A 24257-nucleotide genomic window follows, 5' to 3' on the forward strand; every position below is an offset into this window, starting at 1 on the left:
AACATTGATACGGAGAAATCTTCTTTAGATGAGAAAACGTAGATTAATCCAAACTAAAAGGTCTGGCAGATGCACACAGCCACTGATGAGATAAGCTTTTTAACAAAACCAAAGTGGAACAAGCATTCTGAAGGTCAGAGCGCTCTCTAGCAATCCGCTGCAAACAGGTGGTCTGGATTTTGCAGTTCCAAACTATTTCTTGTCCAACAACTAAACTGAAATAAAAAATGCTTTCATCAAATGGATCCAGATGATTATTTTTTCTTCCAAACCTGCAGTTAGAGAAACTTCATCAACTGCAGCTTTGGTCTATTTTTCAATATATGAAACAGCAGTCACCAGATTGTCCTGTTAACACGTCACATTCCCACTGCAGCAGAACTAACGGCCTGGCTCCCACCCAGCTCTGCCACATCCCAGCACCTGCAGCAATACAGCTCAGGATCTCTGACTGCTCCACTTCACAAAGAACTTGCAAAAAAGAAAGCCACCTGCAGCCACCAACAAATACGCCGAGCCTTTTCAAAAAGTTCTTCCAAACTTTTTTTTTTCCCCTTAAACTGGTTGTTGCTTAGAATTAGTCCAAAAAGAAAGAAACTCCAAACAGCAAGGAAAGCAAGGAAACCTGACAGGATAAACCTCTCTTGTCAGACTCCTGATGCTGCATTTGTGCCAGATGGGCTGGGTGGCGTCCGACCGGAGCCACTTGAGGACATGTGCAGATGCCATCCCATCTAAAGCATCCCGCTGCCTCACGGGCACCCAGCATCCAGCTAACTTTCTTCTTTAGTTATTCTCAAGGTCATTTCTTGTTTGTTTCATCATCCGTTGTGTTTGCAGGCTGATGGGTCTCCTAATCCCCAGGCTGGTTACTTTACCTGAATTAGTTTGCAGTGAAGCAAGGTTTGTACCTCACAGGAGAAAAGAAAAAAAAGAAAAAAAAAAGAAAAAAAGCATTGTTTTTAACACACTTGTAACTAACAGTGTCGGTCCTTGGGGAGGTTCAAAGGACCTCAAAGGCAATAGTTCTCTGCCCAGGAGCAAAGAAGCCATTACAGCTTGTACTAGAAGATTTAATAGGTGTCATAATTTATCATGTAAACCGAAAAGTGTTTCTTAATTAAGTGCGTACGTTAATGAATTTTTTAATTTGATCCCTGTAAGTACCTTGCTATACTAATTGCAATATTCTACACATTAGTCATCCGCTGTTGCCCTTGGCTATTTTCTACCCTGAGAGGGAGAGATAGAGCTTTTCAGTTAAAGTTCATTTAACTCTTTCCACCCAACAAATTAAATTTCCTGTTATTCACACTGCAGAGTGACAGCTGCATTTCAGTCCCAGGGCGCTTGAAGGATAGCATCTTCACACACATCAGCTTGGGGCTCGGCATCGTCTCCCACGTACGGGGGGAGAGAGAGAAACAAGGGAAAAACCACAGGATCCTTCTGCAGAGGAAAAACACCACCCTGCGTTGCACAGGACTAGGAATTCGCTCCTGGCATGGGGGACAGATGCAGCAGAGAAAGGCTATGAGATGGGCACTTCCTAGCATGGCTTCAAATGCAGTGTTTGAAGTTCATTTTCTTGCCAACAGCCTTAGGAGACAAACATTGCACAATCCACAGATTGTTTCCTGTTTCAACATGTGTTTGGGTGAGGCCTTGGCTTTTCTGGTACTTTTTGTTCACACCAAAAACCTAAGAGCTGAAGAGGGTGGGAAACTTGCTTCTGCACATGCAGAGAAGGGAAAGGAAGGAAAAGCTGCAGATACGGTGTGCTGTTTGCCCACTTCACAAGCTAACCTGTGTAGGAATTGATTCTGCGATCTGTCTAGACATCTGTCAAGAGACAAAGCAATATCGACGTAGCTGACGATGGAGACCTGCATCTCAGAATTGCAGACCTCAGTTAATTTAGAGTACCTGAATAGCTTAAAGGGCTTTGTAAGATTCTTAAACATTAAACACTACAAAACCCATTTTTCTTTCCACGGGGATAATACTCTTATAGCTGTTCATGTCAAACAGAAGAGCCACTACACATTGCAAATTTCTCATCTCTATGAGGACACTATGCAAATGCAGGGAATAAATAGTCAGCCTGTCCAAACTCCACAGTAACACGAGACAAAGCAGAAAGGTAATGCCATGAGCAAAACACAATGCTGGTGCAAATCAAGCCACCCAACTTCCTTCATAGCCACATTCTTTACATTTGATTTTGTTTCTGCTTCTTGAGTTTTAATAAGGGATTTCAGAATTCGAACTCAACAATTCTAAGGAAAAAATTTACTTTTTAATAAAAACTATCACTGTTCTTGAAAAAAAAAAAAAAAAAAAAAGTATCTTATTTTCTGTCCTGTCTGCCAACAGAAAGGTGTGTTTGAGTAATGCTTATCTTATCATTCCCACTGTTTGTTTCTATGGCCCAGGTAAAACAACAGCAATGAGTCACTGGCTGAAGCAAGTCAGTCCTCAGTCCACATCTCCAATGTAACAACAAGCATCACAAGGTTTCTCTTCCTGTGTGCTTCTTAGCTTGCATACCAGACGGGTATTCACAACAAGATCTTTGGCAGACAAAAAATGCTCTCCAGAATTGAGGTCCTGGACTAAAACTGAGCAGTTTTAGTCCTTACACCTTCCTTTGTCAAGATAGAGTCTATTTCCTGCCGCTACACAACCATGTCCCTAGTACCTACAGGCCCAATATACATCATGTCTTCCTTATATCTCATCACAGTATTTATAATATACCATCTTTCCCGTACCCATTTTTTAATTTATACTGTGCAGTGCAATATTAGCCTGTCATACACCTGAATAAAAACTTTCATAGTAAGGAGAAAAACAATTCTAAGCTTGTTAAGAGCTGACACCAGCAGTCAGTTTGCAGAAACACCTTTTATACACAGCTGGTCAAGCGTGCTGCTCTATTTAGCATGGGCAGACGCAGTGTTCTGGGAGAACTGGGACCTCAAAGTCCTTGGAAATTTAGTATGAATTAAGAACTTAAGTTTCATTACATCTCATATCCTAATGGTAGTCATTTCTGACTGAAGCCTGCCCCGAACCAGTCGCTATCTATGTTTAGCTCACCAAAGACAACTGACAGACCCCAAAGCATCTCCCTCATCCCGCAGAGCTTCTGCGAACAGACCTGTGATAGCCTATGAAAATACTGACAACGAGGCAATCTTTGTGCATCTGATTTAAGTACGGCACCATTCTTAGCAGGATCAGGACCCAAGCAGTACAAATAAATCTGCCTAGACTTTAAACACCTATTAGAGTTACAGTCAGAAGGAATAAGACAGAAGAAAGCAGTTCTCTTCCTGGGGATCTCTAATTCTAAATTATTTAAGTGCCCTCCTGTAAAGACCCTAGCACCCAAACTGTGTGAAGCGCTGTGAGCACGGTCAAAGCACCAACTCCTGCCTACACTTAGCTCACCACGAGGAATACAGCTGGCTCCAAAGGCAAGCAGAGCCATGCAGGGCCGGTCCCAGGTGCAGGCACTCACCCCTTCTGAACACATGACAGGCTGGTTTTTGCTGCAGTTCTCCTGACAAGCTTATGCACACAATTCAGTGGATTACACCGACCATGTTTAGGAACTTTGTAGGCCAAGGCAGCTTTGTATAGTGGGACTGCATCACTCATTCACTTCCCTGCTTGCAAGAGAGCTTGTGAAATTAATAGCAACAGCACAGCATAACACACTTCAAGGAAGTGAGACTCTTCCATGGGTGGCTGTCACCTGCTTTTCAACAAATTTCAAACAGTGTTGCCTACAGCATCCTGTTGTATTAGATAAAATGCATTCTGACACCTTTCTCACTCTATTATGCTTGACTGCTAAAATATTGAGATGCGAACCTTCCTCCAAACCTTTTTTTTTTTCTTTAAAAAATAAAGAAACACCAAACCAACACGGTGCAGTCGTTGCCAGAGGTTAGAACCTGCTGGCTGATAGCAGGTCCTGTCCACACAGCCAAGCTATCCTCCAAGTGTTGCTGAGCGCAAGGCTTCTAAAAAGTGCTTCTCAGGTATCCTGACAACTGATGCAGTTATTTCTGATTAAAGACGTGCTGCCTGCTCTCCATTATTTCCAAGTCAGATCTCTGGCAACCGTATACAAGCAGAGCTCTGTGAGCACAGCTAGCATCACCTGACCTGGCCCTTATTGTCAATTGACTTCTAACCTCCCAGCCCAACACAGTGAAGTTTCAATCATCAAATTAAGATAAAAGTGTTCCTCTGTTACAAAGACTTGTATCCTGAGCTGACCTAGATTCATTTAGTTCTCATAACCTCAGCAGGTTGAGAAGTTATTTCATTTGGGGGAGGATCAGACCAAGCAGAGGTAAGCACTTGCTACCAAAGTTTTTTAATTCCTCCAGTTCCATGATCTGAAATAAACAAGAGTTAGAGGAATTGTACTTTCACTGAATTCTGAAGAGATTAAAAACTCTGACTGCCAGTAATGCACTGCCAAGGCACACCTGTCCCCTTCACAGGTACACCGACTGCATGCTTATGAAGGCAGAAGACGCACCAATTTTATCCTAGTGTGGCAGCTGACATGAGCATCTCACAGAGCTTGCAAAGCTTATGGCTCAAGCACCACTGTCTCTACATATTTCCACTTACACACTAATGTCAATTCCATCAATTTTCCCCCTTTGTATACAAGGTGCTCTCATTGTAATTGTCCACAAACAAGGATAGACAGAGAATACACACAAGTATGAATTCATGCTTCAAGTGAGACTCCCCAGGAAATTTTTTTTTCCACTGCGCAGCTATCTCTGGAAAAAATTGATGGGCTTTGCTCTCAGGTGCCTTGCACTCCATTGTGTATCTACATCTGTATGAATCTCCATTTTGATCTTGTACCAATTTTCACAGGTGTGAAATCATTACATAAAGTGCAATGCAACAGAAGAGCAGGCTCATGATATTTCTCCCTCATCAGGACCATCTGGACCATATTTTCAGCTGGTGTAAACCAGCGAAAAACCACTGACTTCAACAGAAACATACCACATTTACACCAGGTCAAAACTTGGCCCTTTTCTCCCTCTTGCGTGACTCACCACGTTGGCTGTCATACCACCCTTGTGACAGAACATGCAGCAGTAGATGAGAATAAGTCTAATTTACATGTGTCTGTCCCTCTAGAAAAGAAAATTTGTTTTGTTATAATTTCACTCAGTTTTCTGAGAAAGCTTTGGGAAAGCTTAGGGACACTCGAGCACAAAAACAGTGCTGCCCGAATTTTGACCAATTTCCACCTGTTGGAACACTGGCTCCAGGTTAAGCACTAAATCTGTCTGCAGTTCTTCTCCTCACCATCCTTCTAACTCAAGTCATCTGTGTATGATTCCTTGTGATTTGTTCCTAGTCAGAAGAAAACATTTACCTGTTCTTTCTAGAGCTACAGGTGGACATGTGTCTCACAAGAGCTTTTATAAGCACAGCACTACCAAAGCCACTACAACCCACGGAACTACCTAAAAGAAAGTAGACCATCTACAAATGGATCTAAGAAGCATCATCCTCACCTGCTGGTTTCTTTTTGCCTCTTCTCTTAACCTTTTTCTGACATTGGATAAACAGTCAAAAAAAAAAAAAAAAAAAACTAGAGGGAAAAATGGTCACTAATAATCATATCAATGAGTAGAAAGTAAAAATTGAATCACATCCTTTTCTGTTGTCTCAGCACAAGACAAATGCCAATATCCCTTAATCCCACTAACACCCTGCATTTCCTACAAGTTCTGGGTGCTAATCATATGCACCATTTGCTAAGAGCTAACCCTCCTTGCCTAGCAGTCCCTTTAATACTCACTGCAAGGCTGGTGCCAAAGCTACAGGGACTTGAGTCCTGTCACTGCCAGTCCCCAGCTGCACAGCCTTCACCCCAAACACCAGTGGTCGTCTCTTGACTTCAGGAGGCATCTAAATGAGGCAGAGACCCCTTGGCACAGGTAACTCTGTACCCTCGGGCTCCTTGGAGGTTTTGTCCCTGAGACAAAAGACTTTCCCTAAGAATTCACAGCAAATAGGCAGAAGACAAACCCTTGAAGCTCACTGGCATCTGGTCAGCCCCCTAGAAACACCCTTTGACAGAACAGAATTGAACTGCAGGGCCTGAAATGGGTCAGTGACGTGTTCACATACAGCCATTTATTGTACACCCCGCATCCCCATCGAGCAGATGACAGGTGCCCTAGACACATTTTGGTCTTGCTGAATGGTATTTAATGCAAAAGACATCTGATCTGCCACTGAAAGCAGCATTAAGTGGTTTGATCAGAAATGACATCTGAGCCAAATGAGCTAATTAGTTTACAGGATTTCCCCTTTCCCCCCTTCAACAACAACTGAAGTCGATTTGTGTTTTCCCCTCAGCTTAAGGTCTCACTATAGGGTGCCATCCTATTGTTCAAACTAGAGCCTGACACTTAGAAAAAAGATTAAATGCATGTGTTGGCAATTCAGCCAAAGCAGGCACATCTGCTGCTGATAAATACTGTCATTTCTTTGTCAGGGGAAACACAGCATCCCTGCCTTAAAAATCAAAATAAAACAAGGCAAGCAGCTTCCGCTTAAGTAAGAAGCTAGCACTAGCAAACCAGGATGAGGCAAGTCCAAGTCTTTGTTTGCCTCTGCCACTGAGGCTCAGAAATTAACAGACTGATGAGCAAAGTCTGAGGGCTGCCCTGAATTCGTTCCTATTTACATTGTGGTGGTAACTGTGAGCTCTGATGTGACTCAGTCAGTCCTGTTTGCTGTTGCAAAGAAGCCTACCGCATCCAGCCTCAGAACCGCCCCTGGAGCCCAAGGGAATCCCCACGTAAGCACAGAGATGAGCAAACATCCCTCCTCCCAGCTCCTCCTCACACCACGGGCCCGACAGGACACATGGCAAGAGCCTGCACAGCCCCTTTAGGCCAGCAGCCACTGAGGCACCTTCAAGCAGTGGGTTTGGCAGCGGTCACCAGCGGGACAGGAGGGCAGCAGCACTCCCCTCCTGCTCAGCTCCCCTCCACGGGGACTGCGCATCCTCCAGGTCCAGCCTGACAGTTCAAACATGGCCCCAGCTGTGCTAAGCGGGGCTTTCGGGGTTGTCATCTCCCTTTGCTGCTTAAGGGACAACTTGGAGAGAAGTGAGAAGTACAAGGGGACCTTGTACGGGACTAAAAGGGTGCTGCCCCTGCTCCAATGTGGTTCTGAGGAGAGCAGTGGCATCATGCAGCTCATCAGCTACTTCATCCAGCCCTTTAAGCACTAAACAGCACTCTTACTGCTATTTTCTCCAAGCCTAGAGGAAAACACAAATCTTGTGGTGCAGCAGTGACACCATTGGCAAAATAAAAGAAGTGCAGTGGCTACTAGTTTCAGAAAGATTGCCGTGTTTGTCCGCTCAGAATCCAAGTGGGACAGTGTCAGCCAAAGGCTCAAGGAAAAGGAAACCTCAGCAAAGTTCTTTGTGGCTTGAGGACTGAACGCTGCAACTATTTCCAGCTCATGGCTAACACAATCCTGTTCCCTGTAGCCAGTGTAGCAGCTTACACCAGTATTTGCCAGACCCCGCATCACACAGAAGTACCGAGCCTGTATTGTAAATAATTCTCCTGAACCAGTTTTAAGCCAACCACTGCTGCGATACTGTGTTTTGAGCGGGGCTTATCCTGCGGGTGGGCAGCAGTACTCCTGGACCTACCTGATAACACAACAGTGGCCAGATGAGCCCAGCAGCACTGGCTTCAACTCACCAATATGAAGATATGGTCACCTGTGCTAGGAGCCAGTAGTGCCACACTGCAATTCCAGACCATCACAGATGAGAAAATTAAGCTGTGACAATGGCAGTAACAGGTGGAAGTTCTGTACCTTGGGCTAACTTTGACAAAGAGGTGTATCTTGTCACTCAGATTGACAGAGGTTAAGCAGTTGTCACCTTATCAAGCTATCGGACCTTTCTGGAGTGCATTCAATGCCCAACTTGTTTTGCTTTTTCCAAAGACCCACTGGCACATCGTCTGAGCTGCTTCAGAGCACACACACAGACTCCCCAGTGACTTTCAAGGACTGTTGAGCTGTACCCAGTTTCAGGGCTGATGTTCATTACCGCAACAGTTTTAAATAATCAGCACTGATTTATGCAATTTTAATATCCAATATTAAACTATTTAATATGTGATTTATATAAGTGCAGTCTTTAATAGGTCTTACAAGAGCTGATAACCTGCATAGGACAGAAGGTAGTTATACGCCCTTTCCAGCAACGTATGAGAGGACTTGGGTCTGACTGGTTGACACCACGTTAAAACTTTTTACTAAGAGCTAAAGAGCATACACAAATAACTGGATCACAAAAGGGAATGTATTAGATGATGCACATGGACTTAAATTAACATTACTGCAGTTATTCCCTATCAGCAGGGTCACAGCTACTGTGGCTTCAGAAAAGGTGAGCGGCAGAATTTCTCACGGCCTTTACCCCGCTGTCCTCCATGTAGCACAGAAGGAGGGCAACAAACCATCAGCCTGGTTTTAATGGGCTCTGAACACAGGGACTCTAGCTCAGAGTGGTTCTCTTCATCTCCTACACCTCAGTTTCCTCTGCTGTGTACAACTGAGATCATGATGTTGGCATCCTCTACAGAAATCTGCCTAAGTATTCATGAAAAAAATGTATGTAATAGCAAGGAATATTAATAACTACCATTAATAATGCCATTAATAATACAACTACAGAGTGAGCAGCACTTGAGAAAGATATTGATCTTTTAGAACAAATCACTCACTACAGCACACACCAAAAGCAGGAAAGAAATCATGGCTTTTCCTAGAGATTTTAAGTGCCTGGAATAAGGATACACACGCTGTTTCTCAGTTTTTAGTCCTGTTACCTTGGACAGGTCTTGACAGCAGGAGCTCCTCGAGACACCTTGCTCAGACACCCTTCTCTCTGCCACGCACTTGTCAGTAGAACACCCGCCTGTGACTTCACAGAAGGTGCGGTGACACTAGGGATCTTCTCCAGATCCCAAGTGGGGCACTGCTACTCTACTACTGCCATCGCATTGGGCTGCTCTAACAGGCTGAAACTGTGAGCTCTCCTTTTTTCCCTGGCCTCATCTCCTTCCCAGGCTCTGTACATGACTGAGCAGAGCACTCTCTACGCAAAAGCATTTTGTCCACAGAGTCAGCGCCTTCTCTGCAACTGCACGCAAAGTGAAATTCATCCTCCTTATGAAAAGGAACCACTGAAGGAGGAGCAACCCAACGAAAATGTCACCTTTCCGTCTGCAGGGAAGTCATATCCCACACAAAACTCGAGGTAGGAAGCAGGATTAGAGCTCCTCTCAGCAGATTGTGCTTGTTCTGCCCTCATGTCCTCCGGGAGAGGATCCAGGACAGCGGCACAGATCCCTTTCTGTAAATAGCTGCTATCTGCCTGACACAAATTTGCTTTTGGGTTCATGTCACTCCTAACCTCACCTCTCTGACCGTGTCCGGCCTGTGGTGCTTTTGTAGTTGCAGTGTATCGTGAGGAAGGCAGACAGCCCAGGGACATGAACTGCAACAAGACAGGCTTTGCATTGCCTTCACACCCACCCCATCCATTCGAGTGAGCACAAAGGCTGGGAGACAGGAGGGGGATCAGGTTGCCTGCTTCCAAGTTAAAACCCAGGTAGGATGAAGAGTTTTTGCGTCTTGTTATCCCCAAGAGGAAGTCAGGGAACCAGGCATACAAAAGACAGAAGGGATCCCAATGTACCCTTAATCTATAAATATTTAAGTAGTCCCTCCTCCCCCTCTCCTCAGCAACATATGCCAGTGTCTCCTTCAGCTCATAAAAGCCAATTCCCTCCTGCTGTTTCTGAGCACCAGAAGTCTCTGAGTGGTGATTAGTGGATTACGTGCATCACAGGGACTGACTCCAATCACTTTCCCCTTGCAAATTGCTCAACTTCAATGCAGCAGCACAGAGCTGAGGGGGCTTTGTCACCGAGGCCTGGTCCTCATTATGACCAGGAGACTTCAGGAGTTTGTTTACACGGCTGGAACATCATCCTCCTGGGCAGCTAATCAGCCTTTCCCCAGGGTTTCTGCTCTTAGAATACTTAGGAGTAATCACCACCAGCTATCTACACTGAGAGTAGCATCTAAGCAATTTCACCAAGTCAACTGACAACAGCTTGAGGTAATATTAGCCCCCTTATATGAAGACAAGTGCTCTCCACACAAGGATGCTGGAGCTTAGCACCACTCAATAAATCAGAGCAACATCCTGGAAAGCTTGCCATTAGTTCTGAGCCATTAATTTTTGCTGGGTCTTTGACACAACTGTTTGAGAGCGCTGTAACCTGCTCTCTGAAAGTTAAATTATAAAGAGCAACTTCCCTGAAGGTGCTAGTCTACTAACCCATTTAAGTCCTTGGCTAAACATCTAAAATAAATCACTGGAGAGCTGCACTGCAGAAGGTTTCCTACTGTGCAGCATGTGAGAGTAAGCCATTGCCTCTCAAAGCAAAACCCAGCTGGGAAACCTTTGGCCCTAAGCAATACCTTTACAACATATTCCACGTAGTACCATAGCAGCCAACTGAAACGTGACATTTTACCATATGTACTTCCACTTAATGACATTTTCCACCAAAATCCTTCCCAGTAAATCTTCTTCCGAGTGATTAAATGGCAGCAAGATGAAAAATACTAGAAAACAAGTAATGCCCGATTTTCAGTCCTGTTATCACCATACCACAATTATGACACACGTATGGTGTTTCTAGAGGGTCCCTTTAAGACCACACTCCCTTAAAGATGCCCATAAATAACTACAAGCACAGTTGTGCTACCAATAGCAAAGTCTTTCCCATTCATCAGAACAAGTCTAAGGTCCGCTGGCAGGTGTACAGGGGGACACTGCCGTGCCCCTGAGTGACCCTGATAGCAAGGAACCAGCTTGCTCACTAAATGACATTAGCATCTTTCCATAACTCTGCCATGGGGTGCATTGTTGTTGTTGTTTTTCTTTTTAATGGTAGCCCCTAAAATCCTTTCACACTTCATAGCAAACCAAGCCCCTGTCGCACAGCAGACCTAAAACCTCCAGGCCATCAGCTGAAGGTACAGGGTAAGAGATGCCCTCAGAAATGGCCACAGGTCTCCTGCCACGCTGCCAAGACTGACTGCGAGCATCAGCGCGACACCGGCATTACGAGAGCAGCTCTGGACCCATCCACCCACCGCATAGCACCATAGCGCTGCTCAGAGTTTTCAGCACTCTGCTTCTGGATGAGGCTGTAATGGGAAATCCTAATTAAAGGCACAGAAGGAAAAAGGCCTTCCAGACAATTAATAATCAACCTAGCGTTAGGTTAAAACCGCGTTTTAATTGGTCTGTAATGAGGCAACAATGTATCTCTGATTCCATTCAAAACTGAAAAGCCTGCTTCAGGTAAATGAAACCAATGTGTTCATAAAGACGGGTAGTTATCAACCTTGTTCCATATGGCACCATAAATTATCAAGAGCAGGTAATGAAGCAGTGCCAACAAGTAAATACTTCACAATACCACTTTCCTTAGATCTCTCAGTGGGGGTGGATTCTCACTGTGATGACCATGAAAGTACCCCACAAAAAACAAACAGTTCAGCCTGCCCACCCTTTACTGAAATATGGAAAGTGGAATTTGGTCGTCATCTTTTTTTCCTAGAGAAATCTTAGCATTGCTGTTCTGTGGGAGGACCGGACAATCTGTGGGAGAGCTGTCCCGCTGGGCCAAGCCTCCTCCCTTCCTACCCAGTTCTGCCCACAGGCTCCCTCTCAAGCATGGTTTCACCGTGCTCCTGCTTCCAGTGGAGCACCAGAGCCCAGGGAAGCCCTCAAGTAGGTTGAAAAAGCTATGTAAGAAAGGCAATACCACAGTTTCTCTTGGAAACTTGTACTATGCCAGCTGAAACAGCAGGAAACCAAGCTGTGACTGTAAAAGAATCATCTACCAGACCGTACTCATCTGCTGAGACAGAGTGAAAAACCATTTCTTCAACAATGCCAATTGCAACGTCACCTTACTGGGTCCGAGCTCTTGATATGAACCCTTCAGTCCTTCTGAATAGAAAAATGCATTTTATCACCTTCTGTCTTATCTTGCATCTTCTATGACTTAGCTGTCCTATCAGCATGTTTACACCACAGTCAGTTTTCCAAATATAAATAAGGCCTCTAATTTCATTACTCAATTAAGTGACATAAGAACGCAGAGCCTCTCGCACTAATCGGATTTTCATTACCACTTAATGCTGTCCACACTAAGCAGTCACTCTGTTCATGCCACTCCAATTACTGACGGTTCATACAACTGGTGGGACAAAACACATGCAGCATAGAAATAAATAGAGTTGTTACCCCTGTTCCTGATCTGAAAGCTTATGTCAAGGGACAAACTTTGAAGAGCACCAGATCCAAACGATCATAAAGGCTACTGACTTGCACCCCAGATATTGCAGGAGCAAACTTGCTATATGAGGCACAAGACATTCTCTCTGCGAATGGGGTAAAAAAACATATTATATCCAAGCTTGATGGCAAACTCCTTGCCTCAGCAAGAGAAAGGCTGTATGACTGAGCTCTGGAAGCTCCTTTACTGCAAAACATGAATGCAAGTGAGAACGTTTTTATTATTATTGTTATTATTTGCAGGCTTAACTAAATCATCATTTATATAACATATTGAAAGGTAAACTGCCACCTGCTCCCGCCAGATGTTCTGCCAATCTTTAGTACCACTTCAGGCATGCCACAGTACTGAACGGAGTGGAAGATGGGACCTCAAAGGCATTTACCTCCCCAGTCTCCTGCGGGGCTGTAAGGAGATTTCTATTACACAGACTCATCAAAACAGTAAGCATCAAAATAGCAAGGACCATGATCCAATTAGTTGTATAATGAGAGCATAGAAGAGCATGTTGCTCTTGTTAGTCCGAGGATCTAAAGGTGCTGGGATATGTATGGCAATGCTCCCTTGTAACTCAATTTCAATTCACTGAGAGGGTGCGTTTTCAAAGGGTTTTGTTTCCGCTCCTGCAATATTTTCAGGAGAAATGGAAAATTCTCTTCCTTCAAAATATGGAGAACTCCAGTAACAGTGAAAAAAACGATGCTTTAATATCCTCAGTCATTTGAAATAGCCCCCATTCTGCAACATTCATACCAAAGCAAGAGCATGAGACTGTTGTACTTGAAACCTCCCGTATCAGGATGTGCTAAGGAAAGGGTTTCTTGCACCCACATACACAAACCTGGTAGCTGATATCAAGCAGTCAGATCTCCACTGCACAATTTAAAGCTAGCCAAAACAACTATAAGCAAGCATCAGAAGGTGAAAGGGAAATTTGCAGCCTTGCAAACGCCTGCAATTCCTCAAAGCAAATGAATGCACAACCCAGAAGAAAAAAAGCATGCAACACATTCCTTTTCAGACTGCTGTTGAGCATCACCACCATGCATGCTACTGCTGCACTGTTTGATCAGAGCAGCTCACCCATCTGACCAGGGCCTGGCTGGGCTGCCAGAAGGGGAACTCTGCTCTACTGGCACAGCACCCTACAAAAAAGGGGTTTTGTTTTACTTTACTCCTCACAAAGATGGATTTCTTTAGGTTTTTCAAACACCTTGATCCCATCAGCTGGAAGGAGCTAACTCCTTACCTGCTGGTGAACAGATGAGACCTCTACATTGCCTCGCAAGCAGAAGGATGTCTGTAAATATGAAGAGAGAAAGACAAGTGGAGAAGGACAACAAGCAAGCAAGAGAACAGAATACTGGAACCCATCATGTAGAACAGTTGTTCATGGTCATACAGCCGACCTCATGATGTTCCCCTAGCACACATCTAAATGCTGGAAGAGTCTCTCCACTCTCTGCCTTCAGCCCGTTAGCTTCATTCCTGGCCACCCGTTAAGATCCTCCTGGTGCTAGGAGCCTTTTCAGTCTCTGTGGGTCCCTTCACTGCCGTGATGAAAGGCATAAAACTCAGGGTACTTGCGAGTTCTGAAGCTGCGTTCCTCCTGTCCCCTCAGGCTGACTGTAGAGCCCATCTGCCTCAGATTTCCACAGCCACAGAGAGGTCCGTCATGTACAAAATGAAATCACTAATACACTAGAAAGGGCTGTCAGAACACAAAAAGGCTGTCAATATATACAGCTTTTTCCCCCACAAGTAACATTTCACTTGTGAAACGAATTGTCAGCGGCCAAACATTCTGCTCTTTTGTTGAGGTTATTTTACTCCAAGCAATTCATCTTCTCCACAAAGTAAGGCTTCCTGCTCGGGGGCTTTTAGGAGCAGGAATGGACTTACAAATAGGGCCACAACATGGATTATTGATTAAAACAGACAATGAAGTCTAGTTTTCAGGTATTATTTCTATACTAAAACCACCTGCTTGGTTGCTTTTTTTTTTTTTTTAAACAAAGGTCTTGAGTGATAAGAAATTGAGCCTTCCTTTCAATGGGAAAACTTGCACCTGCAAACATCAACTTCTTCTCATGTTAGCTTCCACTTCCAAGTGTGGTCCCTTAACACGCTGTCCTCTTATTGCAGCTTCATCTCTCTTTACTGAAGAGATTTGTGTTATCCCAATGCTGATTCCCTTGGCTCTTCTCCAGCCCTCTCCTTGGCTTTCTCCCTCCTTAATTTCAACAGAGTCCACGTCAACGATGAGCAAGACTTCATTCAACTTAGCAGTCTTGATCACAGATATTCTTCCAGTTCTTTCCAATTTCTTGACACTAACAAAACAGCTAGCCCCTGACCCATGCACATCCTGAAAAAAAGTAGTCAAAAGTGTGCCCTATTTGGGCATAGATAACCCAATCTTCTGGCTGTTAAATCTATAGAGCCTTTCAAGAACTACAATAACATCTTTAGCTATAGCATTGCTCATGTCTAGCTGCTTTGTCTTGTGACCCCAGGCTCTTCTACCAAGTCACTACTCTCCAGAAAGACTCTTCCAGGCTACTACTCACAGGGCCTGCGTTTTTGGCTGTCAGCTGTGTGGCTCTATATTTGGCCCTGTTAAGAAGGAAATTATTTCTTCTCATTATGCAGTCCCTGTGGCTCTGTATCAGCAAGCAGCCCTCTCCACTGCTGAACATCCCAGCCATCTTCACGCCATCGCTAGGAGTTGCGGTGTACTTTCTTCTATGTCACTAACAGAATAATGAGGTATAACAGTGCAGGACTAAAAAGCTATTCCTGTAGGATATCATTACAATCACACCTACTCAACAGTGATAACCTGGTTACAGTTGCATTTTAAGACTTCAGTTAGCAAAATTTTATTCTGTTTAATAACAGGTTGTGTGATGATTTTGCATCATTTCAGATCCCTAATCAAAATACCATTCAGTACCAACAAAACTCTATCAGCCAAACTCATAATCTCATCATAAATGATATTAAGTTCATTTGACAAAATCCCATAAGGTCAGGTTGATTGACATTCATTATATTCAGTACTTGTTTCTGCCCCAGACTGGGGTGTCATTTGCGCTTTCCAGGCTTCCATCTCCATCCTCCTATATGCACGTATGACTACATTCTGCTTCATGGGAGGTTGTGAGGATGGATCTATTACTGCTTAAGAAATCCTCAAGTGCTCCGACGACCCCTGCAGAAAGCAAAGGTGCAAGTCTCCTGTCAATTCTACTGGGGAGCAACCAAGTATTGCTTCCTCCGTACTTCTTTAAACAGAAAGTCTGCATGACGTGGCATCCACCTAACCCCACGTGCTGCCTTAGAACGCGGGACAAGCCACATGATTCAAAACCAACTGGAATAATTTCACAAAAGGCTGCTAAGACAAGCTTACATTAATTCTTAGTGGCTAGAGCCTCGATACCTGTAGATCTATCATCTCCGCAAAATGTAATCCTCCATTAAACAGCTCGGGGTATTCCTGAGCAAGCATTTCTTGCCTCCTTAAAGCATAAGCACTCTAAATTACTCACACGTGCACACCTGTTACCAAGGACTATACAGATATTTTTTCATGTCTTACTATAAATCTCCACTAGAATGTAAAGCACATTTTCCAAGCGAGGAGAACACCACACCACAGAAATCCTAATTCATGAATTGCTGGGTGTATTGCTGAGTGAAGTCTTGGTTATGTGGACAGGAAACGATAAAGTCAACTTTCTCACAGTTTGGCATATGCTCTCCCTGCCTTTTTTTTTTCTTCTTCTTTTTAGGTCAAAAACATGTGGTCCAAGACAGTGAGCAGTAATACAAAATCTCATGAACATGAAGATAATACATTGCCCTGATTCTGTTTATGAAAATTATATAAATGAAACTTGGAGAACCAGTTTCTTTCATATGAAATACTGTTTTTGACTAAAACTCGTGTATACACTGTCCTCTGTTGAGACATCTGCAGAATTACCCAGGGTTAAAACAGAGAGAACTGACCTCCAATGGAAATAAAAGGAAGTCACGCAATGAGATTAGCTTGGTTTTGTCTTCTTTTTTTTTCCACTAGTGACAATAAAGCCATGTGAGTAAGACTACCACATGAAGATAAACAGCTTAACACACATTTGAAATGAAGCTCTGTCTCCTCTGAGATGCTTCCATTAGGCTACAAGGTCTTCTCTAAGATGAAAAAGATTCAAGTAGCTTCTTTAACCTTCTTCTATGAACCAATCTCACTGGAGTAGTTTAACAACTCAAACACGTGAAGTTTAAGACCCAATGCTGTTGATTCGGTTTTATTTTTCTTCACCCAAACACTGCTAGCTATAATCGCGACCTCTTTCGATAACTGTGTACCACCTCAATTCTCATTCCGATCTGAAAACAGAATGAGAGGGGAAGGAGAGAGGAGCAATAAACCCTTTTTTATTAGGATCCATACACAGGAAAGAAGGAACCAGCTTCATATTTAGATCCTGCTGAGATTTGGCAGAGATGACTAAACACCTTTTCTACATGATCCATTTGCAAACCGATTCCAGACAATCTGAGAAACACCGTGCACAGGGTACAAAGACACTAAGAAGTAACTTTTTACCAAGACTCCTATGAGTAAGAAGAAGACTTGCTTATCACAGTTTGTTTCAGATTTCTAGTTGCTTCAATTTACACCTGTGCTACCTCACAGAAGTAGTTTTGTCAGAGGAGAGTCACTGGGACAGCTCTGTCCTGCTGCAGCACACAGCCCCGACTGACGCGGGGGCGCATGAAGTTCACTGACCCCACTCTGGGGAAGGGGGAAGAGAGGCTGTAAGATTTCCTGACCTAATGGGTGATTTTGCAGGCTGCATGACTCTCTAATGAAACAGATAATTAATGCAGCTGTGACCAAAAGGAAAAAACATGCAGCAAAAATGACTTCAATACCAGAAGTCTAATTCAATGTCAATTCAAGTAAAAGAAAAGCTTCCCAGGACCTTCAGCAGCTATTAGGGCAGACCTTCAGCACCCACTACCAATACCTGCTCCAGGACTCCTCCATTTTCCTTGGCTTTTCCTTCCCCTTCCTGCCCTCATCCCTCCGATTCCACCCTTTCCAACCATTTACCGTGCTTGCCTGGCAGCCAGGAAAGACGGATGGAAAGAAACCCAGCAGATTAAAGGGCAGAGGCAGAAGAGGGGCTCTGAAAAGCCACTCACACTCCCAGAGGGGGCGATGCAGATCTGCTCACACAGGCAGTGATTCATGGCAGGGTTCAGGCTTCCGCACAAAAACTGTATATCTCAATAAGGACATGTGAGCAAGCACATCTTCCACACAATACTTTTTCTAAGGAAGCATCCGATGCAGCTTGCCATGATAACTAAATTTATTATTAACTGTGTATTTCATGATGTTAGTGACAATATGTTAATGTGATTTTTCACGTCCTCCTGCAGTGAACAGATGGCTCCTTTTACTTTACTTTCCACATCAAGTGTGATTATTTCTTGGTGCCAAAAGCCACCTGCCGCTCCCTGGTCTCCAGTCTAATTTTTTATGTTGGTAAAACACAGCAGGACTTGTTATCAGTTGGATGGCATCTTAATAAAAGGAGACATGCCAACATATTGACATCATGTTCAAGGGGAAATTTTAGCCCCATCCTGGCCCTTCCCCCAGTTCATAAAAAATAATAAAATGAAACTAAGAAAAAAAAAAACAAGAAGCCCCCCTCACCTCCCCAGACTCCACCAGTTTCAAGATGCTCAGTCACAATTTTTGGGCCCCATGCCAAGATGCAGAGTTGGCCTCCTTTTGTTCCCATACCAAGCACCTCAGTCAGGGCTCTGATCTCTCGTCCTGTGTAATGATAATTAGCCATAACATATTCAGAAGTCAAATGTAAGCAGGAATACATTAACATTGAGATCAGTGCTGGGGTAATTTTCATTGGGAAAATGACAAAGAAGGACACAAAAATTAAAATACGGGATGCAGAGATTTTCAGTATCACTTTCAAATAGATGAAGGGTGAACTCATTTGTTTGTCAGTCACGAGCTGGCATTCAACAGACAGCTGTGGTTTACAATAAATAAACAATATGAGTCTGATAAGCTATTGTAGCCCATATCCATTTCTCTACACGCTGCTGGAAACAAAGAAGCATCTGATTCCGATGAAGATACTCAAAACTGAAAGCACAAAATGCAGTAAGCCCATGCTCAGACACCTGTATAAACGGCTTCGCTTCCTAAAAGCTATCTCGCTTGGACTTTTTTATTTTTTTTTAAGGAACAGCAAAGAATTGGACACTTTGCAGTTTGGAATGATAATTTCGACGACAGATGGCAAACTTCAGTCCCCTGTAAGTCGCAGGTACTCCTACTCCCAGATAGGGCAGGTCTTTGTGAATCCATCACTCCGAAGTCGCTCATAATGTGCTATGGCAAGGACAAACCTCAGTAACTCAAGGCAGCTCTGGTACAAAAGTGTTGAACAGCCTTAGAGACATCATTAGCTTATTTTCTTCAACGTAGGTGTTGTACAGGAACAGAAATTAACGGAAATTCTTGTGAGAATTGTTTCCAATTTTCCATTATTTCTGATTATTTCCATTATTTCCGATTTCATGAAAAACTGAGCTACACCCAAAAGTTGTTAGCTTCAAAGCAGTTCAAGCAAGCTGTAATAATGAAAACACTTGGAAATATTAAAAGCAAGCGTGTTCAAACCAAAGTCACCCAGGAGTTCACTGAATCCTGCAAGCAGCTTCCTGTTCTGCTCAAAAATGTGTGCTCCTAAGCATAGATCACAGCTCTAACTAGTCTAGCAATAGCCAAGTATTGTTTCTTCAGTACTTCTTTAAATAGGAAAACAATTCCTAAATACAATGTCCTCTCATCTGTTCCCCTTCTTCAAAACCAAACTGTATTTGGCAATAGACTCCATGCATTTTCCATTATTTTGTCCGTAATTACTCATGACTATTACTATTACGCCATCAACTGGGTGCAACCATTGTGCAACCAGCACGAAGGATTTGCAACACCGCAATTGGGACAGTCAGCTTAACCCTTGCACTGCTCAAAGCCAAACTTAATAGAAGCTGGGAGAAAAAAAATATTCCACAGAAAAAGATCTAGAGGAAAAAATGTTTTGTTCCACTGGAAAAAAAAAAAAAAAGCAGCCACAAAACTTACAGTGAAACGTGCCTTTTGCGTTACACAGAGAAATGCAAGTATTTTTATCATTTTGTACATCAGTACAGACATGTGAAGGGGAGCACCCAGCCAACCTGATAATGCCCCTATTGATGAGTCCACGTTTTTAAAGGACTAAGGGTTTTTATCTACGGATTTTTGGGTCCATATTCATGTCACCTGGAGCAATATATGTTCTCACGTCAAGTCACACACAACTACCTGTCTTGGCAGCTCCCTCGGGTGACACTGCTGGAACCAATGGGCTGACCCCAACCACGCAGACTATAGGGCTGCACCTCCTGGCAAGGGGCACACCAGAGGAGCGTGGCAAATAGCTGTTGTTTGGGCTTCCACTCCTTGACTGGTAGCCTATACAAATTATGCATTTAGTTATTCATTTCACTGCAACATGATTGCACATCAGGGATACGTACCTTTCATAATCATACAGCTTGATCTGTATTTCCCTCTTCTTGGGCACACAGCAGGAATTCTCTATCATTTACAGTGTGTTCATGCTGCAGCATCACGTCAGCTTATTGGTTCAAATCACCATGCACCAGCAAACCACCCTGCTCTTGCAGCACATTTCTTACTAAAAACACTTGGATAACGCATTGGTCTTCACTTTTAAAATGCATGGCCATTTTGGCATCCTTCTAGAATACTAACAACACATCACCCAACTTGAAAGAAACATTCAAACAGCACAAAATTAAAACACGTTGTAAAATCCCCCTGATTCTTATTCTTTCCAGAAGTAGCTAGCAGTCCATCACTGTGGTCAGGGAATGTCAACCTCTCTGATGGAACTTTCAGAATAATCATCTAGAAAAAAAAAGTTTCATTCCAGGTATTTGAGAAGTAATGGGACATTCCACCCCATCCCCTTACAAGCTACTGAAAAACCATTTCCTTTAATTGCCATCTCCAATAGCTGTCAACGAGGCATCCCTTTCCTTTTACAAATGTTTCCTTTGGCTCAATGAATATTTTTAACAAGCAAATCTGATGGGATTTCATTCTAGTGTAGTGTTTCTCTCTAAGACACTGACTCAATTAAACCTTCAGAAAAAAAGTGCAAAGGTGAAGCTTTTACAGCTGTCAGAATTTCTCACAGTTCATTTACTTCACCAGGCGACAACCACAATGGCACCCTAAAAATTATCTTGCTCTCCCTTTCACAATTCCTCCGGGTTTATCTAACATGAATCCAAAGAGCCTTCAGTCATTTGCAGCCAGTGTTCCACAAATGATAATCCCGTCACCTCCTCTCAGTCAGTATCTTAGGTGCTTTCACTCCTTCCTTTGTATGCCCCTATCACAACACAAATGAGGGAACACCAATTGAGAGCTTTATTTGGGGATTTAATTGGTCCTCTTGGATGGCAACAGCTTTCAGTTTATAAGTATCAAATTCAAGACAAAGGACCAGAAAACAATTTCATGTAGTGACAGAAATATTCATCTGAATTTACTTGTCTGCAGCTTTTCTACTTGCTTTCTGAGATGGGCAGACTTTTCAAGACCTGCTAGAATCCTACACTCACAGTTATCCAAATCTCACTAGCACAGACAATATGGCTACATCTAATGACTCTTGAAAGCAGAACGAGCATGTATTGGAGAAAAGGCCTAGTCATACTGAACAGAGTCCACACAATGAACAATTGGGCTTGTGGTACAGGAGTGGTGCACAGCTGGGTACAGCCAAGCTAAACACAGGGCTTCCGAACCCATAGCCCTTCTCCATTCCACCACCCATGGGGTTTCACTACTATAGGCTTTACTAGGAGCCACGAGGCTTTCCTATGAGAAAAGGCCAAGTAACTTGACAAAAAGGAAGACTCCAACAGTATATCCAAAGTGAAGCTATGACTACAGATAGCACACTAGTGTCTGCTCTCTCACGATACTACTACGAGCATTGCCCTTCTAAGAGTGGGTTAATCCCAGCTTCTTCTTAAATTATAACAGCATTTAAATTGCAAAATCCCTCACAGCAATTTCAACTGATGCAACGCAGCAGTGAATTACTACTGATTCATGAAAACAAAAGCATTCACTTCCTTTACTTTGGCGGAACCGGCACTGCAAGGAGCCTAAGCTTAAGTACAGGAGTTGGTCCTCAGGACTGCAAAATAGAGCTGCATCTGGTCCTTCTGACATCCCCCAAGCAGGAAGCCTTCCTCAGCCTTTTACAGGTGTTTCTTCAGGCTCTTAAATAGGCTCAAGCTAGCAAGCAAAGAATATAGCAATATAAATGCAGACAGCTCCTTGGAAGCCAATTTCAATTGCACCCACTTCATCTGTGGCTGAACACGGTCCGATATTCAAAGCTAAAAAGGGAGGGTTGGACAGGAACCTACATTTGCAGGTTGTTTTTTTTTTTTTTTAAATGCTGTTTTGTCCTCGCACACAGTAGCCCGTACTCCAAACTGCATGGCACTGTGCATCTGTGCCTGATAGAAGGATTAAGCTTGTCATTAGGAATCATTCTGGTGCCTGAAAATGCGGTCTCTCTCCTGATAATGTGTAGTATCATTTAAAACAAATTAATTCCTCATTTCTTGCTGCTGGTCATAATTCTCAGCATGGGACACATCACAAATGACCTTAAGGATGGACATACAATAGTCATTAGCAAATCAGAAAAAACAGCAACTAAAAAACAACCCTAAACCATTACAGCCGTATTTTTTCCTCCCTATTCCTTCATTTCTTGAAGCTCATTTTCATAATATAATTCATCTGATACTGGCAAATTACAGCACTCTCTTCCTCCTTTAGGCTACTAGATCGCCTCTGTATATTCTATTATGAAATTGGTTAATTAATAATTTCTCTATATTGCCACTAAGCAGAACTACACGGTTAAATTATGATGATGGTGCCTCATTACATGCACATTGAGACACCAAGGCATAATTTAACGTCAGGGTGTGTTGTATGCACGCACACTGATCGCCAGGCAGGACAGTTTACTTTCCTGTGACACTTTCCAGGGCTCCTCTTCAAAAAATTTTTAAAGAAGTAAGCTCAATGGATGAAGAGAGAAAGGTCATGATGAGTAGGGTGCAAAGAAGATGAGGAATAATTAAAATACGGGTATTGGAATGTAATCAGAGATGAAAGCTTTTTAGTTTAACTCAAGGACAAGGTGTACCGCACGAATCTCATTAGGGATTTCTGCAGGAGCCTAGCTGGAGTCTTTGGTTTCACCTACAGGCACAGGCAATACAGCTGTTAGAGCCTCTCTTTTCTTTCAAGAAGTCAAAGTTACAGTGAGATCAACTAAATAAATCAGCTCCTATGAGAACCAGGCTCCTTTGTATCCTCCAGCTCTCTGTTTGAGCACAGCTCCAACGTTTGTGTTATCATTTTGATATTAATGCCCATAATCCCCTGGGAGTAAGCAATTGTTTGTCTCTGAGTAAGCCCATGCATAAGACTAAATGTTAAATTAAACTATCATCCATCTAGATGCAACATTATGCAGCCACTATATGTGTTAGATATTGAAAATTTGTTGCTGCTGTTTTGTTTTTTTTTTAATCATGCAGCCTAATAAGATCCCTATGAGTAATCTCTCTACTGAGGTCTAAAGTAAATATGATCGCAAGTCGGTCAGTCACCTACTTTAACCTCCTGTTGAAATTACAGCCTCACAGGCTTTTCTGCTTGTTTCCATCAAAACAAAATGAATAAATGTAACCCAGGGAATATTTAAATATCCACTTGAGTTTCCTGTAAAACCTTTACCGTATGATTTATACAAACACTGGAGGAACTACCCGCAGTACTTGGCCTCTACCTTTAGCATACATTACAGTTCGTTACTATCCTAGCAGCTCTGGATGCTGTTTTTACTCCTCCCCTCAGCCCCCTACATTTATTTCATCTCCAAAGCAGCGTTTGACACTAGTGGGTTGGTAAGGGTTAAGGCTGCTCAGGACACAATTATACATCTGAACACCTTTCTAAGGTGTTGAGGCAAACAGGCTCAGTAACTCCCATAGCCCCTTTCAAGTGTGGCATGCCTTCACTAAACCAGCTCCAATGTCACAAGTCACCAGCCTTGGCTTCTACCGTGTTCCCCCAACCCCTGTGATGAGAAGAAGCTGGTACTTCCCACTCCAGCACCTCTCCTCACCTAAACAGCAGCATGAAACAATTTGTCTCCTACTCACATCCCTGTTTTACTCTTTCAAAAAAAAAAAGCACACTTTCAGGCATCAGCAGGAAAACTGGTAGGGCACATGTGACTGCATTCAAATCACATCAGTATAACAAGCTGTTTCTGGTCTAAGTTGTTATTAATAAACACCCAAGCGATACAGAAAAAAACCTTCTTTTACAGCATTTCCAACCATCAGAGCTGCCCAGTTTTCTGAAAGCAACTCTACCTTAAGCATTACCTAACTTCACATCAGGAAGAGCCAAGCCCGCAAGCTAACCTCAATATATTATATCACTAAAAATTACTTCCTGCACTTCATTTAAAAAATGACCAGCAATACCATGCTATGTACTACAGCATCATCTGGTGTCTTTTGCTATAAAAG

General features: G+C 43.1%; 2 long non-coding RNA genes across 4 annotated transcripts in view; one reads left to right on the top strand and one right to left on the bottom strand.

Moving 5' to 3' along the window:
• Positions 1–24257, bottom strand: part of LOC106014946 (uncharacterized) — a 341344-nt gene that overhangs the window by 188598 nt on the left and 128489 nt on the right. The window lies entirely within an intron of this gene.
• On the top strand, positions 8984–11652 carry LOC140002477 (uncharacterized). 2 transcript variants are annotated; one of them, XR_011809169.1, is made up of 3 exons: positions 8984–9456; positions 9556–9712; positions 11097–11652. It is a non-coding gene; the product is annotated as an uncharacterized lncRNA (long non-coding RNA). The 2 variants fall into 2 exon arrangements; XR_011809170.1 differs by having other exon boundaries at positions 8998–9358.

Source organism: Anas platyrhynchos, chromosome 4 (genome assembly GCF_047663525.1).
Source record: "Anas platyrhynchos isolate ZD024472 breed Pekin duck chromosome 4, IASCAAS_PekinDuck_T2T, whole genome shotgun sequence".
Classification (NCBI taxonomy): Eukaryota; Metazoa; Chordata; class Aves; order Anseriformes; family Anatidae; genus Anas; species Anas platyrhynchos.